Source organism: Syngnathoides biaculeatus, chromosome 6 (assembly GCF_019802595.1).
Source record: "Syngnathoides biaculeatus isolate LvHL_M chromosome 6, ASM1980259v1, whole genome shotgun sequence".
NCBI lineage: Eukaryota > Metazoa > Chordata > Actinopteri > Syngnathiformes > Syngnathidae > Syngnathoides > Syngnathoides biaculeatus.
The window spans coordinates 30,435,125-30,454,931 of NC_084645.1; the positions used below are offsets into that span (position 1 = coordinate 30,435,125).

The window sequence follows — 19,807 nt, forward strand, 5'->3', positions numbered from 1 at the left end:
TTTTTTTTTGGTCGCCACCTTTGGAGCAGTAAAATAGTGTATTCCAAATTGAAGTTACCTTTTATTTGACATTGTGTCATGTTGACAGGCATGCATCTAAAACATCAATAGTTGTTTTCTAACAACTTCCAGCCCCATTTAAACATCCTCTCATAAAAAGATGGCATTGTTTGTTTTTTGAACATAATTAACAAGACTCTGCATCCTTTGTTTCCCAGAAAGAAGATCCAAGTGCCAAGATAGCAGTTTTGTACATAAACCTGTCATATGTTCTTTAGAATTGAGGCCATTTTGCATGCAAGACATTTCATGACAACACAAAAAAAGTTCAATACTTGTGCATGAAACAGTTTGGGAAAAAATATTACTTTACATGAGTTGTCAATCTCTGTGTTGCGTCTTTTTTTTTTCCTTCTTCCCTGAAACGACAATGCATATTCACACATTTGGTCTGAATATAAGTACTGTATGTAATGTTATGTTATAACCAAAAGGCATTACCTCTAATTGGAAAACTCTAAATAAATGATGAGATTTTTTTTTTGTAAGACCAGGAAATGTCAGCCTGCACCATTAGTTAAGGCGGGAGATCCCATGGTATTTGGAGGGAATAAATTAGTCCGAGCACATTTATTTGGACTTAATTAATAAGATAACCTAAGTGATTTATTTGATTCCCCAGACTGTGTGGCACAATAATAAGCTACAGTATGCAGTACATTCGCTGAGTGGGACAACAGCAACACAGTGAGACAGCAATTACTGTCATATTCACGGGGAGGAGGATGCTAATGGGGAGATTCTCTGCGCCGGGATCAAATCAAATGTAAATGTATCCCAGCGCTTGTGTGGCTGCCTCTAATTAGCAGGCACAGCAGAGTTTGATAAACTCTTAAAGATTGTGCTTCCTACGTTTGTCAGCTCATTATACGCGTGTTCACGCTGTAAGCAGTGCGCATTTCATTCGGTTTCCATCTCCCTGAAGCAGTATTTATAAGTAATAAAGAGCTCTTCATTTTCCAGGGATGAGTGAGCTGTCATATATAGCGAGAATACCACAGAGAGAAGATTAAAGCAGGGTAGCTGAATAAGTCCTTCGCATATTTCAAAGGCTTGAGGAAAAATAGATGATGTTATCAACCTTGTTTACAATGCACACTAATCAATCCAGTCATCTATATCTATGAATTCATAGCTCCCACGCACACTAACACACCTTTCCCATGAAAGGAAGTGTACATCTGCCAACCGCATACACATTATATGCCAAGTACACCATCAAACTGCAATAACTCGCATCAACAAGTTTCCCAGTGTGCAGCAATTTATTCGGTGCAGTTTCTTTTTATGTTAGTCAGATGTTTTTTCAGCCGATTTAGGGGAATTCTGCATTGGTGAATCTGAAAATGATAAACGTTTCTCTTTGAGTCAGGTTTTTATACAATGCTGTTAAACAGTTTGTTATCAAATGTTACAAACTTTGTTTACTGCAAAATGAATATGTGACATTTACTGTACAATGAACTTCTAAAGTAAAATACCCGGCGATTGTTTAAAAAGTTGACCTCGTTGAGCAAAAGCAATGTGATACTTGGATTCATCGCATCAAACCTTCCTTTCATCAGCTTAAGAAATCTTAAGACAAATTTGATGTTGACGAGTGTTAAGATCTGTTCGAGAAAGAGGGCTTTGTTTAGGGAAAGTCAGTCAATGTTCAAGTTATAAGAATCCAGTATCTTCGCAATTAAAGTATCACAATAACATAAAACAATAAGATTCCAATATTAAAAAAAAGTTATCTATTTTAATAGCTTGTTTTGAAAAGCTCCCGAGTATACTGATGCACAAATGGTTTATTTCAGACATATTGAACGAACAACAAAAAAATTGCAATTGTATGAAAACACCATAATGCCATCAGAACAAATACCTCAAAATCAATTGCACACAAATTAAAAAACAATTTTTCAAATAGAAGCCTTCACAAAAATAAGACACCGTCACCCAAAACAATTACAGGGGTATGCTGTCCAAACAAACATACCTCAAATAAATAACCGTTTCCCCCATGAAACACAAACTGTACTAATTATTATTGGTCATGTATTCATGAAAAATTTAATTATTGCTTGTATTACTATTATTGAAACCACTGTGCGAGATCCTTACCACATCACAGGTGGCCTGCAGAGCAGATGTGGCATCTGTAAAGCTGACTTCATATCACTTCAGTCATATCCCCCCCAAAATGATTGGAATAAAGCAGCCTACCTTCGATTTTAAACTTTATTCGGACTATTATAAGCATTAAGTATTTTTTTGTTAAATTACATCTTTTGATAATATTTTCATTCATTTCATTAATGGAAATGAGTGCCCCCAATATACCACATGGTAAGATTTATGGAATTTATGTCCATAAATTTACCTAATTCATATTTTTTAATGATAATGTACAAAAAATATTGTAGTTTTAATTTTATATTCTTATTTTTTACAAAAACTTTTTAAATACATTTCTAATTTAAGATGTCAAATTACACCTACAGTTTACTTGTATTCATGATCACAAAAAATGGTGGCACATTGTTTATTTTTTCTTTTTGTCAAATATGCATGCATATATAAAGGTAACTTGACTTTGAAATGTATTTCCCAATCCCAATAGAAATAGTTGCGCACTGCAAAAGCCAAATAAATTATATTAAATCACTTTATGATGATCCTGGCTCATCTTGCCTTGTATTTATAACAAGCGTTCTAATAAACATGAGCACAGTATAATAGAACAGAATATGTATTTCGAGTTATAAAAACACATTCATCCCAATAGCAAGATTTTTGCCCTTAACAGATGACATTGCATTCGAATAAAGGACGTACATTATTCTTAAAAAACAAATCTCAAATATATATCATAAAAGTGAAGGGAGTCAAAAGACTGTATGAATAAAAGTGACAAAACACCATCACTATAAAAAAAATGAAAGAATGAGTGAAAAGGGGATGAAGGAGAGAGAGAGAGAGGGAGAGACAGAGAGAGTGCGATGACACCACAAAAGGTCACTCCTTTTTCTGTAGTCAATCATTGACATTTAAACACGACGTTTCAAACGTCACCGATAAAATGGTGACAGATAATGCCAAGCGGGCCGCCAGCACCGGCGTGCAATTATCACCGTAATGAGATGCAAAAATGCAAATGTCTTTGTGCGTGCCTGGACTCCCTTTTGTGGGGTGCAGCAGTCGGCGGGGGCGCCGTCTGCGGCGGGATGATAGATGCCACGCCGGCAGTGGCAGACAGAACAGTGACATGTGGGAGTGTGGGAGCAACCGAGGGACAGAAATGAGGCAAAATGTGTCACACATCCGCCGCATAAACAGTAAAAATCCAGAACTGAGCAGCACGTGACTGAACGCTCCCCGAAAATTTATAATGTACTGCAACAGATGTATTATTTGGCAAAAAATTATTATACTCCACTTTTGAAGCAGCTGGGGATCATCAAATATATTGATTTATATATTGAATTTACAAGTTCAGGTCCAAGAGGCCAATTTCGGTGTCATGCCTACATCTGATTTTTGTTGACTGTTTATGCCCAAATACATTTTCAAGTGAAACATATCCAGAACATCCCACTTGAGTAGACACCCAAACTAAAGTCCACAAAAACAATACATAAATACAGTAAAACAAATATTCGATATTACAGAGTTAAGTTGGCCTGGGTTGACTAGTAGAGGAAATATACCAATATATACAAATATCCAAAAACAAATCGCTAATTGGGATCTGAATCAATTAGCCTGTTGGGGGTTAGGAAAAAAAAAAAAAAAAAAATCACACTGAATGAGGAGATTTCAGCCATTTAAAGTGAACAAAAATATTTTGATAAAATGATTAAGTGATTATAAAGTTTACTTCCTAATTAAAGAAACATTTTTAAATGCCTACCCCAAAACGGGTCCTCCTAGTCGAGGAAATATACCAATATACACAAATATCCAAAAACCAATCACTAATTGGCATGTGAATCAATTAGTCAGTTGGGGGTTCAGGGGGAAGAAAAAAAAATAAAAAAATCACTGAATGAGGAGATTTTAACCATTTAAAATGAACAAAAATATTTTAAGAAAATAATAAAGTGATGATAAATTTTAATTTGTAATTAAAGAAACATTTTTGAATGCCTATCCCAAAATGGGTCCTCCTTTTTAATAAATTAATCCTAATTCATCTTGTTTCATGGTTGAATGTTACGCTTAAATGTTGACTTGTCATGTTAGGGTCTGAAAATAGAACCCATGTGAACCTTAAATCCCCCCCCCCCCCCCATTTCTACTTCATTGGCGAGTTAATTTAGTACAGAGGTGCAGACATCACTTCTCAGGTTTGAAAAAAAAAAAAAAAACGCATAATAAGGAACTCTGGTAGAAATTCCATACTTTGTAGGTTCATCCTCTCTTAGAAGTGCGGACCACCCTTCTCCATCGGGAGGCCTGATAAGAATGGGACACAAAACATGCTAGCAGTCATGCTGTTTGTTAGAGGCAATTAATTTCTCAGAGGCCTTCATTCCATTCAAGGCGAGCTTTTGTGCTCTAAATCCCGCTATTGGGGAATGTCTCTTGTGCGGCGTAGGAGGCTCCGAGACAGAGCCGAGGATCGGCAAGGAGAGGGAGAAGCTTTGGGTGACAGATTATCTTGGGCCAGTTAAGCATGTAATTGCTCAAATGAGTTAAAATCCCTTCAAATAGATGTCTCGCCACCTCAGCGCACCACTTCATATCTTCAAATATTAGACAATTGACAAAGATGAACCTAAAAATGGTCCTCAGTAGTGTAGCTTTTCATTTTTAAAGATGCCATATGATGGAAAATGTACTTTATGCCAGGCTGAGTGATTGTCGTGCACAAGTGGCATTTGACTGTGTACTTTTTACTCACTGAAGTAATTTTTTGGAGGACAATTAACCTTTACTTGAGACACATTAATGTCAAATAACAGTATTCTTACTTGAGTAGGAGTATTTGTGTACTCTACCCACGTCTGGAGCGAATATTCACCCTTGTTCCTCTTACATTTAAGCAATGTTTTTACTCACAAGCTCAGCCAGTGTTACATTTGTTCCACTGGTCTTTTGTGTTTTCAGTTTTTGTTGATGTGGGTCATGGCCCTGGCTATGATCCCACAGTAACCAGGAATCATACGTAACATTGGCGAGAAGATCTGTTCCGCGAGTAGATCTATTAATTAGTAAGGCATCTATAATTATCTAATCAAGTTACAAATGTTAAATGTATTAAGTGACAGAGCAATGTTTGGGATTATATAACAACACAGAATGAACTAACTTCAGATTCAGAAATAGCCAATCAAGACAGAAAAATGTTGGTCTTAATATTTTCCTAGAGGATGTATTTGGGATTAGCCTTCGAAGGTGGTATTGGTAAAAAAATGAATGGAAGCAGATAATGATTCCAGCCAATTACTTTCCAGAATGAGAATCCTAAAAGAGGAGCTCGAAGCAGGAATCAGGTGCAGATGGGCCCGACTCACGGTGGTCGCTAACTGCTTCAAATAGCGTGTGTTCACTGTCTGGCTTTTAAGAGACCACTGCTTTATTTGCTGACTGTTTTGACAGAAGACATTGAGTTGTGTCTTGAGGCCACGTCCATTTGTCCTTGGCAGGTTAATTCAAGTGACATCTTTGGAGATAAATCTGTCTTACCGTCAAGAGACTTCACTGTCATCTTGGTCAAGCCTAGGTGACAAGGCAAACTGGGAGCGTTGAAGAGGTCGTGTGAGACCTTCTCATCGACTAAGTCGTTTACAAAAGAGTGACTTCAGTGCGGCGGAGCAGTCTCTTGACACGGTGCCACCAGCATACGGTCCAGCTAGGCGAGAGTGCATGGTGAGATCTGGCCTTTTCTCTTTTTGGACGCCAAGCTGCGGTGACCCTTAACTGCAGTCGGTGACAGCTGATAGATGACTGATGTGCCATTTCTGCTGTGTCAGTGGGAAAAGTCATGCATCTTAAACAAAGCCTTCCCCCTACCCCGAGTGACCTGGCTCCAACTTGTGGAGGACAACAAAAGAGTGTCAACTACAGTTTGAGGCTTGCCATCCCCCGACCTGATAATAGCCTGGGATCGCTTGTGTGCTCGTAAAAGAAAACAACGCAATTGTGGTGGCTGAAAGGCACTTCTTAAGGATACCGTACTCGTTTATACAAAGAGTCAGCATCAATGAAAAAATAATTATCTGTGAGTAAGCAAAGGTTACTTTTAGTCAGAAACCTTTCGATCATGGCTCACTCGCGACTTGCCGAGGTCACATGAGCACTGACCTGTGACACAGCCGAGCAGCAACAGAGTATACCCGGCCACACTCCCCGAGGCTTGTCAAGTCTGGAGGACCGGGACGGCGTCCTCACCCTCATCAGAACATCCTCGCCGACTGTGATGCCAACCATTTGCCGATTGTCTCCAAGAGTTTATTTTTTTCTTTTTTTAATCGAGCCAACGCACATTGTATATTGGATACATTTCACGGCATATTTCCAGACAAAAATGTCACAAGAAGGATATTACTACACCGAAATAATAAATAAATGACGATGGTTACATCTCACTTAACTTGAAATTTACTTAATGTGAAATCTTGAGCTTGTTTTGTCGTATAAAGTTTTATTATTTAAAATAGGTGTACCCCCTCCCATATAATGGAAGAGGATTTAATTATTCTACATTATTTAACGTGTTGGTGGAATCAGCACGTAAATGACCAAAGATACATTGGTTGTAGTAAATCGTAACTATATATAATAATCTGTATAATGTAAATTTTTCCATGGCACCTTGGATGATCTAATGGCAGACAAATATGCCTAGTACAGTGGGATGCCAGGAAGATGCTATGGGAATAGCCAATGGGAGAGCAGCTCTATTCCGCAACACAAACAAGACACAGGATGTGCATCATCATGGGTAAAGATTGACGTCCCTCCTAGCCAACGGGATGCCAGGAAAATGCTACAGCAATAGCCAATGGGAGTACAGCTCTATCAGGCCACACAAACCAAGGATGTTTACACTCAGTGGAAATTGGGGGCTGCAGATCCAGCTCCTATTTTTTCCACTTTGATATCCTCAATTTTCCTTGGTAACTCGAGACATCAGTTTTCCGAGGCGTTTTGTAACCTGAATTTTTCATTACATTCGTAAATACAGAGGTACCACTGTATTTATTTTTGAGTGTCATCTTGAAAGATGAGTTTGAAGTTATATGAACGATGGCATTTGAGAGTTCACCTTTTTTCACATATTTTTGGGGTACCTATACCTCATTATTCTTGACGCCCAACACATTGGTGTTTACCTAATACTGATCTTATTTGCAGTGTTTTTCATGGGAGTTGGAATCATTTCCAAATTAGCGTTATTCGCAGTCCAATTTGTTCCCTATACCTTCTGATATGTAGGCTATATTCACACTCCATTTTCAAAGGCACATTTTCTTTATTTCATTTCTTTAAAAGTGGGTCGAGACTTGGCAACAACAGAAAACTGCAGGTCGCAGGGTGACAGCAATTGAGAAGTACACTGCTGCCCACCGCTGCTTGCCCCATATGTTGGGGCGGCACACAAGGTGGTTTCTCAGGATACCGCTTTTGCTAATTATAAATTCAATTTGCATTTTAATTACAGTGCTGTAGAATGAAAGTGTGCCAGCTGGATCATTTCAGAATGCTGTACCTCTCTCCCTCTTTTCTTTGCTTTCCCTTTCCTGTTCTGCTTCAGACTGTCCTGGATTCATTTGTCCCACCCTCCTCAAGGTGGGATGGAGTGCGATGGCTTCTTATTTACGCAACGGTACGAAAAAAAAAGCCCAACGATCTCACAATTAACTTATGGTTCATTTAACTCTTCACATAATTTGGTTAAGTATCACTTTCTTCACAGGATTTTTATTACGTTATCCAATGTTCTCTTGATGAGAAAATCAAGGTCCAAATTACTGTCACGGTGCTCATTGAACACATTTTACACATGCACGGAGGAAGTAAGCGATCTCCTTGTGTGGGCTGCTAATATCATTCAGTTCTGGCCATTATTTTTCAATTTCCATAATTCATCTCATTCCCCATGTTGTGTCCCCCTCACTTCCACTTGGTAGTTGTGCTCATTCCCTCTCCCTCACCTCTCATAGTGTCATTGCTCAAAAATTGTCATTAATAGATTGACACCTCTGATAGAACCGACTAACCCCAGTTCTGCTCTCGTGTGTGTGTTTTTAAATGAGAATTTGTACATCCAATGACCTTGTCTCCCAGTCACGTCAGGAAGGGTGAAGACAATTCACACATCTGACCTTAACAAAGTCGACAGTCCTAAATGATTGTCTGCATTATCCTTATAGTTAACTATTTTAATCAGAGATTTGTAATGGCAAACCGTGGTTTATGAGGCATTTCAGAGTAGAGGAAATTAGCTTTACATTTCTGATGCGAAATCACCAAAGTATAGTTGATATGCAAGATGACTTACTAAGTTTTCCATTTTTAAGTATCATATCTTCACTCTTGGGTGAAATTATTGTATAGTGTCTACCAAAATCACAATTTTTCAATAAATAAAAAAAATTCAAGTTCCCAAATTGCTTGATTCATGTTGGTATTATACAGTACATTACAATGTGATCATATATGGTTGCACTTAAATCATCAACACATGACCCAAAACCTGATAAATCACTAGTTTAATATGAAAATTCATTTTACACTGACATTGATTAAAACGGTACGAACACATCAAAGTCTGCAGTCATGCCAAATCCCAACCAGTCAAAATGTTTTTATTTCACTAATGTAAACATCTGTGTTACATCGTCATCCAATAATTCATGCATGAACTGTGTGCTGGCCCTTTGTAAGGCATGACATTCTCCCAGGTTGTTTTGGTTTGGGAGGCTGCCAGACCCAGTTTTGCACCTCTTTGTGAGCCCATCTTGATTTGGTGTGACTAACAGCCAGACGTATGCGCACGCCCTCCATAGTGTTCATTCAGGGAAAGCAATGCGGGACACCCTCCCTGCTCTGAGGGTGGTATTTGGCAAGGGCCAAACACACCTGGCAACGTGTCCCCATTACCCCTCCTCCCCTCAACCATCATGTTCATCACGAAAACTATTTTCCTTCCCCCTTCCATTTTTGTCATCACTAATTACTAGCATGTATAATTGCATTTAGCCTTGAATCAATCCGATATAAAACTGCTGAGGAAAAGCAGTCGTTGATTTTAATCATTACAACAACAAAAACACTCGAGAACAGTCTTTTCAATTGCCTTTGAGGTCTGGAATGGAGGAGACCAAAGGTGGGCAAACTACAGCCCACGGGCCACATCCGGCCCGTTGACCATTTCAATCCGGCCTGCCAAACATCAGTACAGAATTGACAGAACCATAACAAAATCATGACAACTGTTAAGTGTGAATTTAGACCAACATCCCCTTTTTTCAAACCAGCAAAATGCGACAAGGCCGTTTTATTGCGTTTATGACAATTTAATCTCACACACAACACAACACAAACCCGACAAAACAGTTAACATAAAATAGAAGTTCAAAGATCGAGTAGTCGAGCCAAGCTACGAATAGTCACCAGAGTTGAACAACTAGACAAATGTTCTTTCCAGCGAATATTCCAAGTCAGCAAATGTTCCGGAATTGTCCAAGGAAAAAAGGCAGAATACAGTTTGGCGTGTACTTGTATACTTAAGGTACGAAGCTTCTTACTTCTCATACTTATATAGGTACTACTCAGAACATTCCAGAATTCCGCACCACAAAAGACCCGCATCATAATAACATAAATGTATGAAAGGAAAATAAAGAATAAAAATACACACACAGACACACACAACACTACATTCATTGGACCTTGTCTGTAATGCCAATTGGTTGCACCCGGTTTTGCTGTAATGTCCACTGGTATATTGAGTTGACTTCGGCTGTTCTGTTTCTACGATGCTTCAGCTCTGAACACGTCAACCACTCAAAGTTGAGCAAAGACAACAAATACCAACAGTGAATTCCGAGCACTGATTCTGCCATTTTACGAAAGAGGGAAGTCACGCAGTAATTACCCCAACAGTGGGATGATAGCAATTCTCAGCAAGGTATGACTGTGTGATTATGATTTGTAGATATATTATTCAACCATTTGCAGGCATTGTGCAGATTATAAAACCTTTTGTTTGAAGAGTGGAAAGAAAGGGATTGGGATTTCAATGCTGAATCTATAATGCACAGTGACGGTGCAATACCATAAAAATGTAAAGTGATGCACAAGTTCCCTATTGCCACACTATTTTTATTTTCCATTGTAAAAAGTGTATTTTTTTTCCAGGTTAGTATTTATAATTACCTCAGTTTGTGGATGCTACTAATTACATTCCGGACAATAAGGGGAAAACATTTTTGAAGCAAGGATGCATTGCATGCGACAGCGTAAGTTAAAAGACAGTACTGTACTCTGATTTATATTGCGTTTGTGGAAAGAAAATGAAACAACAGTCACTTTCAAGTTTTACTCTGCCCTCTGCCACAAACATTTCAGAAATCTTCCGATCCGCCGAGCCCTCCACTTGCCAGTGTGACCCCCCCCTCCTTACTGCTCAGGTAAAAGCTCCCCTTCCATCCCTGCCCTCCTCATCACTAACATCATCCACTCATCTCTTTCCTCTGATATTGTTTCCACAGCATTCAAAACTGCAGCTACAACCACCAAACTGAAAAATCCAGATCCAAATAATTTTAATAACCTTCATCCCATCTCTAACCTTGTCTTTCTCTCAAAAATCTTGAAAAAGACCTTTGCTTCCTGCCTCTGACCCCTCCATGTAGCACAGAAGCAACACTTCAAGATCAATAACGACCTCCTCCTGGCAGCCGACTAGTCTACTCACATCCTCATCCTCCTTGATCTGATGCAGGTTTTGATACCATTTCATACACTATCCTACTGAAAAGACTCCACCAGATTGACATTAGACACACAATCACACACACCCCTCCAGTAGGTTAGTTCTTACTTGTCCAGCCACACCTAGTCATCTGATTTGGGCTCCGATTTCTTTTGGCTGTCTTGATTCCTCTTCTCTTTGTCACAATCAACCTATCGCTTGGCAATATTTTTGGTAAATGTGACCATTTGTCCTCACTTGGTAACCAAAATAAACGGGAGGTAGTTACATATTCAACCAGTCGCTCACGTGAATGAAAATCTTATTGTACTGCATGCTGTAAATTAATTCATTGGAATTAAGATTTTACTATTTCTTTGGAATATTTTCCCTTGTGGAGGCAGCACTTCATCACCGAGCTGCTGAATTACACTTGTCAGTTACTGTGTGGCTCTGTGTAATTTATGCAGTATATGTCCACTGCATGTGCTACATAGAAATTGTAACGTCACAATTAGGCAAAATGCACAAAACGGCCAGGACACCCTGCGGAGGAAACTCATTTCGGCCGCTTGTAATGCCTCGGGATCCCTCCAGAAGAGCTGGAAGAAGTGGTCGGGGAAAGGGAAGTCTGGGTATCCCTGGTGAAGCTATTTCCCTCGCGACCCGACCCAGGAAAGCGGTAGAGGATGGATGGATGGATGGATGGATGGATGGATGGATGGATAAAAAGCGCCGGGGTCCTGGTTAGCATATTCGCCTCATAGTTCTGAATCTCTCCTCTACCTTTCCAGAGTGGAGTTTCATGCTCTCAATGTGCTTACGTGTTTCCACCCCCGCCCCCAAGAGTGCACCTTCTTCCTTCCACATTCAATAACATGGTTTAGATTACTGCAGGTAAGATAGAGCCTGCTGAACTTACCTACCTATATACTTAAAAGCAATTTAGTTTTCATTAATCAAAGATGTATTTTTTTGGAACGTAGGAGAAAGATGCCACATTCATAGAAACTCAATCTCAAACTTCAGAACATGCTAATCAATAGTTTACCACGGTATTATTTGTGCTCTCAAATTAACAACCCTAATTACAATAATAAGCTGTTGTATTTTTTTTTTTTTGTTTGCTGAGACTTTATAAACAATGTTGGTGTATGCAATGTCCATGACCATTAGACTAACCTGTCAATAAGGCCAGAGGATCCATTCTCCCATAATAATCTCATGACAGTGTTGGACAAAAAAAGTCTAAATGATGTATGGCTTAACTCATTTGACAGTCAGCATGAAACAAAACCAAGTTTTCTAAATATAATTCACCATTGTCCTTGTCTGTCTGTGAGATGCTGATGCTAGCGGCTTTGGTGGCGCCACCTGTTGCCTTGTTAATCACGGCGAGAAGATACTCATAAATCATAACCTTCTTCAATTAATCATGTTGTCAGCTCCTAGGTGAGAGGTTGCGCCAAGGAGAGACAGGGGTCGTCATCGTGGTGTGAACAGTTCAGCATTTGCACGGCATCTCTTATTCTTGCGAAGTGTCAGCGGAGGAGCCAGCGGAACAAAAGGGGGACTCAAAGTCCAAGGGATGGGAGGAAAAACGGGGGATGGGAAGGGGTGGAAAATGTCGCGGGAAAGAAAAGGGGCGCAGAGCATAAAAGGCCGTCAAATTGACCTGTCATTACATCAAGAGAGCAGTGCCATGCTGCTACATTATCACACACACCATACCCTTCGAGATGACAGAGTTCCCGTAACTTACCAGGTTCCTGCTGCACCCGCCATTTGCATAATTAACAAGTCATTTACGTCACTCATAGGATTTCTATTCATTTGTCAGAGAGTTCCGATTAACATGCCGTGCGCTGTATGTTGTCGCGTGATCGGCACCAGTGGAAACACTTATTAAAGTCTAATAATGAGGCCTTTTGCCACAGTGTTTAAAGTTAAAGGAGCATGTGGAATCACTGTTGCAAAACAATTTCATGCTGGTTATTATGTGCCTCACATTTAACTTAAAAATACACAAAAAAAATACAACAAAAAACTAAACGGATGGAGAACACAAGAACAGAAATATTGAAGAGGTGCATATTCCTCTGGAAATGTGTAACGTATTTTCCATACGACAGCACGCACCGGACAATAAGCCGCCCCCCCAGTCTACACAGCTTCTTTTTCTCCATACACGAGCCACGCCTGACCATACGCCGCGGATATATACCATACATACTGGTATGGTGTGAAATTAGATATTCACACAGAAAGACTTAGTAAATGTTTATTTACATACCTTGTTTCCAATGATCGTAACAGCTCAAACAGAACAAATGTTTTTATTCATCCTCCTCCTGTACACTGAAACCACTAAAGTTGTCTTCAGTATTGGAGATGAAGAGCCTCAGAAAGTCTCCGTCACAGACCATTTCAGTCTTGTTGTTGCTCTCATTTTCATCTTGGGTTACTGCTGAAGTTCTGCTGTTCTCCTCGCGTTGCAGTCCACCCTTTTAATCCGTTGGTGATTGTAAATCTTGTAGGCTCTTCCACTGGCAGACCTCAGAAAAGGAAGACCTTCGCATATGGCCAATTTTTGTGAAAGATTTGAAATCGATTACTTGCGCATGGGGTGCTGCGTCCTGGTTTCAGTGCACCAAAAAGTAGCAAAAGCTACTTCTACACAAAATAGAGATACCTTTGTCGTCGTCTTTGGGCAGTTGAGGTAGATTCATTTTCTTTGACGTAGGTTGAAAGTCTTCATCTTTTTCTACACATTGCAAGCATCTGCACATTTCCAAACCAGAGTGCATTGTAGGGAACATCCATGTTTTAACCATTCCGTTCGAACATGTTTTTGTTGTACTTTTAAATTCATAGGCGCCTGAAAACATTTTAGTTGCATCATTCACAATGCCTGAAAAAAGCAGCAGTTTACTGTCCAGAAAATACGGTAGTTGTATACAACTGTAAAAACAGTAATGTGCAGACCTCGGACAGGGTAGAAAAATCCAAATTTGAATCATCACAAAATTAGATTTTCAAGTGAATGCTTAAATTTAGTTTTAAATAACATTTTTAAATATTTATAACAATAATATAGCTTAATGTTAAGAAAATGTTTCTGAGCATGCTGTGCTAAATTTCTAATGACTAAACATCCCTTCGCCCACATGCCCAACACACACACACACACACACACGCGCACGTACACACGCACGGTAGTGACTTGGCACCTCAGTCAGGATGAAGAGCTACAACTTCAGCAGTTATGGTGCCCAAAAACGTGGATGTAGTAATGCGCTAGGGATTTTTGAGTAACGTACTCCCACAATTTACAATCAATGAAAAGCCAATGACCTCTGAAATCCCAAAACAAAAAAATATACAGGTACTACTTGAAATGTGATTGCATCAGTATTTCGAGAGAATGCTATGAGTCAATGTCAAACCAATGAAACTATGCATGAGTGATTCTCTGATATTTAGCCCTGTGCGTGACAATTATTTGCAGCCCACACACCATAGATTCATACAGCTTTGGCATTTTAACCTCAAGATATTATTCATTGCTAAAAACAACCGAGCAAGTTGCGAAATTGCAACGTAGGGTGTTAAACTGCACTTGCATTGTCTTATTCCTCATTGCTGGTTCAAGGGGAATGAATAGAAATTTCATCAGATTGCAGAAATTATTCCTGACATTACGTTCTCTCATTTTGTGTCGTTGATTTCAATAAAAGATTGCCATTTTCAAAAAAACATGCCAATGCTTCCTGCGCCTACTGGTCTTAAAAGCAAAGTATTTTAACCTGACTTCCTCAAGCAAACCGGGTCATTTGTTGCTAATGATCATGACATCTGTAATTACGCATCTTAATGCGCTATACATTAAAACTGAACTTTACCGAGCTTGCTATGCCAATTTACTCGATTTATCTCTTTGCATTAGTGAATGACATTTAAGCCTTACAAATGTTGCCATTGCCGTGTGACTGCCCACTCATTGTCAACCCTAGAATTTGTCAGAGACTTTATTCACTGATCACAAAGTGATTGAAAGTCGAATCCAGTTGCGCCTCATCTTAAATGACAATTTTTCTTTAAATGGGAGGCTACGAAGGCAAAGGTGAAAACCGATAAGGGGCCAGAAGGGATCTTCAGTTCAGTGGACGGTGTAAGATGTGATAGACAAAACAATTATTATGTTTCACGCATTGTATTGTGCCTTTTATACTTTAAAGTCTTGCAGGTTATTTGTGTATCATTGGCAAAAAGGCTTCTTTAGCACATTGATTAAATGCTTTAATCAATCACCATCCTGGGCTGTTTATTAATCACTATATCAAACAGTTGATGCATTGCTGCTTTTAATGGACTCCATTTATTTTGATTTTCCTCTCCATCTTGTGGAAGGGGTTTTACAATCTGGGACAGATTAAAAAAAAAATAAAAGGGAGTGGAGGATGCGGAAACAGCCTTGTGAGCTGGGCCGGTGCAGTGTCCTTACCTTCATTGCGATCACCCTTAAGCAATTTATTCGTAGCAATATGTGCCCTGAGGGATGGCTGTAGGTAAGCTACGTAAGCTTAATGCAGATAAACAGGCAGGCGTTCATTTGTCTGTTCACCTGACATTGTGATGATGTAGGATCCTAATAAGATTAATAATCCTCGGATTTCGCCCCCTCTTAGCAGGGTTCGTTTTCGTTACAGGACAATGATCGCAGAGATGACTTTCCTGTAAAATTGGAATTAGATTGGTTTCGGGACACTTGCTAACATTCCATTAGTTCATATTTATTGTCAACCAGATATTGGCAACCCCACTTTCATTAAATAAATGAGAAAACACAGTTGTACTCAAAAGTTTGATTATCAACACAAAACTTGTAAGATTTGCACAATTATATATGACGGGCCAGGCGAAACATTTAATAGGATTCAAATAAAACTGTCGTGTGTTTCAGAAAAGCATCATCGTTAAAGAAAATATTGCCATTAAAGAAATTAATGATGGTTGCCGTCATATTTAAAAAAACAACACTTGAATTCTGTCAGGTTATGTAAAGATATGAGCAGAACTGTTCAAACTGTAAACGCACTCCCACGTACCCCTGTCATATTGGTATGAAAGTGTAGGCTACACCTCTGTCACAGCCTCTATGTGGCGGTGGCATATTTAAAAGGACGTTTACCTGTAGATGGTGGCATACATTCAGAAAATGGGAAATTTCTTCTCACTTACCCCTATAACAAATAATGGATTATTTTTTTATATTTTTAAGGGGGAAGAATATGTGCATTATACACCAGAAATTACGGTAATTCAATTAGTGTGTTCGCAGTCATTATTTCTGTCATGCTATAATGTTGGTTTCACTTGAGTTATTCGAATACATCACCTGACTAGAGAAGGTATTTTAAGATACTATACAGTACACAAGTATACACAAATGAAGAAGTCCTTTAAATAGACATTGCTCCATTTTGTGGTGGCATTGGTGATCAGTTATGCTTTTTTTAAAAAAAACTTGCTTATCAGCGATCAGCCCTAAAAATCCTGATTGTGTAAAACCTACTTTTAAGCCTCATCCTCAACTGCCAAAGCCTGCTGATCTAGACTCATGAGCAGACTTTGTCTCATCCATTTCTACCCCCCCCCCCTGCCCTCCTGCTTCTCCTTCTCGCTCTATTGTGCACTAAAAAGCTATTGTATGCATCATCTGAAACCCTGCTCAGTTTTTACGAAGCATTGGTGAAAAACAGAGTGTACAGGTTTCGAACACTGAATAGAAAATTGTACTTGAGTGGTCTTCTCCTGGCTGCCACCTCTGGCCTCTACCCTCCTCCACATGAGAAGGGCTGCACGGGTGGGCTGGCAGGGGACGCCAGGAGGGCAACGGCGAACTTAAAAGCTGCCAGCGTTTGCAGCACTCTTGAAAAAAAAAAAAACAGGCATTTCACACCTGAAGCCTTTCACGCGGGGGGCCTCGAAGCATCCCCTTCAAGGCTTTTAATTGGCTATTGCCTCAGAGCTCGTTCAGAGCGCCCATTATGGAGGGAAAACGAGCGGCCAAGTATGCAAAATGAAAAGGGTGCTTCTCCCAGATGGGCCTGGTGGTATTAGAAAATGCCCAATCACTTCTTGCTGTTGACTAGCAGAGCTATTTCACATCCATGCAGTGCTGCAGAAGTCAGTCGTAAGCCTTTTCAATACATAAAAAGATGCCGTGGTTGTGGAGTATTAATGACATCAAGTAAGGCACACGGGGCAGAACAAGCTTTTCTTTGATACCTTCAACTTCACCAGTCCTGTTTATAAATGACGGCATGTGAAGAAGCAAGTGAAGGATTTAGTTATTAACACATTAAAACAAACCCTGCAGCGTGCCTACAGACTTCAGGCATTTTGATCACTTACAGCCTTTGAAATGAAGACATTTGTGGCTTCTCCCAACATATATTTCATGCTTTAATCTTAGCAGAGGCAGGCGAGCCCCGAGGATATGATGTTCCACTTTTTTGCTTGACAGATTTACCTTAAAAGATCGAGTAGCTTTTCCCTCGCACGTGCCATCTGCTATCTGAAGTTTCAACCCGCCGCAGCCCCGAGGCAGGGAAGCCCCTACTGGCATCCCTTTTTGAGGGCACCCACGGTCTCCGTGGATGGACAGCCACAGGGGAACCAGATAAAGTAGGTGTTTAGTCTCTGGGCTGCTGCTAAGGAAAGGATGGGCTTTGAGCTAAGTTGGGGCTCATGGGAAATGTGGCGTGCAAACTAATTACGCTGTGCTGCCAAACTTTCTATAATTACAAAAATGGAGAAGCAAAGAAGGTGGGGCTTAGATCTTATCAATTGTCCCGGTATTTATTTATACAAATAACTAATATGTTATTGGATTTTTGGGAAGAGAATGAAAAGTAGAAGTAAATAACTTTATTTTGCCAAATGCCAAATTAAAATGTCTGACCCAGCAAATGACAAATCCCTAATTACCTCGTTCGCGACTGCCCACCTGCCCATCACACTTTTGTCGGAAGCCTCTAAAAAGGAGGTTAGCCCACAAATGATCTGCTATATTTGCATTAACACCTCAGCTGGTGGGCGCAGACAGTCCCAGAAGATACACACCAGGCCAAATCATTAAAAATGTACAATGGACCCCCCAGTTCACTTGATTCAACACAAATCTCAACAGCTTCAACACGGGACCATTTGTCCAGTCTTTACTCAAATAGTGTCAAAAATTCTACTTTACATTTAAATTATGTCATAATAAAATAATCAATTTCATTAATTCATTCCACTTTGAAACACCTTCAGCTCGAGACTATGGAGCTAAGTATGCAACTATAACTTAGTTTACCACTTGCATGTCTTTGAGTGACACTCATTCAATATAGCATTTACATTTACTGAACACCTGAAACGACCTGCTTGCGCTCACCAAAATGGTGTGGAAACAACTACATCACAGTGAATAAATCATAAAAAAAAAAAACACCCACAAACACTAGAGGTGCAGATCTTGAAAAAAATTAATTTTATCATACAATCTATTTTTGTGTTACAAAATATTAGTGTTAAATTCTTTTCAGAATCGATTGGCTATTGATCACACCGAGCAAACATCCTGTGGCTGTCAGTCCTCTGGAGCTAACAGCTTTATTGTTTATGTTTTTTTCCTTTACCAAGAAAACAACCAAAAAATACTGGGGAAGCCCATTGGTCCATCTTCAATAAGTCCATTAAATTGTAGCAACTGCACAATGGACTTACAGTATATAAAATTCCCCACTCTTAGACATTGTGCTACATTTTTTTAGACAGCCAGGAGATAAATCTTCTAGGTATCTGTCATTGTTCTTTATTACCTTACGTTTCATTATACAAGAATGTGCTTAGCATGCTTCTGTAAAGTGTCATGATGGCCATAATGTACTCATAGCTCATAATGGGTTTATACAGAGGAACATGTCAGCCGCTCGGATGAGTCGCATTTGTCAATGATGGACAGATTGTCTGGGAATAACTTGCCTCGCGCTCGCTCTCTCTCTGTGAATCTTATAAGGATTAAAAGAGAAGGAAGTGATTTTTAGAAAGACACCCTGGCAGATCTAAACATCAGGCTGGGGGTTTTTGCAAGTAGTATCAGTCAGCGCCACGCTGCAACGCGATACAGAATAGATCACCGTCGGCGGCGCCACTCTTCACCGAGACCTCATCCTTCACGGGGGCCAAACTGGTTGCGGTGATGGAACTGAACTTGGGACAAGGAGGGCCGAGGGTTCAATATCTCCGTCAGACACAGAGCCGAGATACTTAACCCAAGCTGCCGCGATGAACATTCCGGCTAATAAATAGATGGCATATAAAATGTCATCGCTGTGCCTGCAGAGAGCCGCGCGGCATTAATAGACCCGAGTATTCCCGGACTCTGCGTATCACAATAAAGCGGACAGACATTGCCAGGAGACAGCAGGGGCATGTTTTCGACGTGCCTGACATATAATACAGTCCCACTACTATTGGAATTAGTTCAGACTGGAAGACGCTTTTAAAACAATTGAAAAAATTGGCCGTTTTTTGTGCTTTTTTTCCCATTTTGAGGAGCAGCTGTCTTTCCTCTAAACAATGTACTTTTTTTTTATTTTCATGATGTCTAATGGTGAAATGCTATAGTCCTTGTCTTGTATCTTGACTGAAGTTTTGCGCCGATGTTCAGAGTAACAGGAAGGGAGAGTTTAAAAAAAAAAAAAAAAAAAAAATCAATAAAGCAACACGACAGCGAGCCTCAAGAGGATTTCACTTTGGATTAAGAACGGAGTCGCGGGGGGG

General features: G+C 39.7%; 1 long non-coding RNA gene across 1 annotated transcript; it reads left to right on the forward strand.

Annotated features, from left to right (window-relative positions):
• Positions 1-9,989: 9,989 nt before the first annotated feature.
• Positions 9,990-10,957, forward strand: LOC133501757 (uncharacterized). The gene is made up of 4 exons (XR_009795269.1): positions 9,990-10,186; positions 10,417-10,517; positions 10,627-10,688; positions 10,770-10,957. It is a non-coding gene; the product is annotated as an uncharacterized LOC133501757 (long non-coding RNA).
• The last annotated feature ends 8,850 nt before the right edge of the window (positions 10,958-19,807 follow it).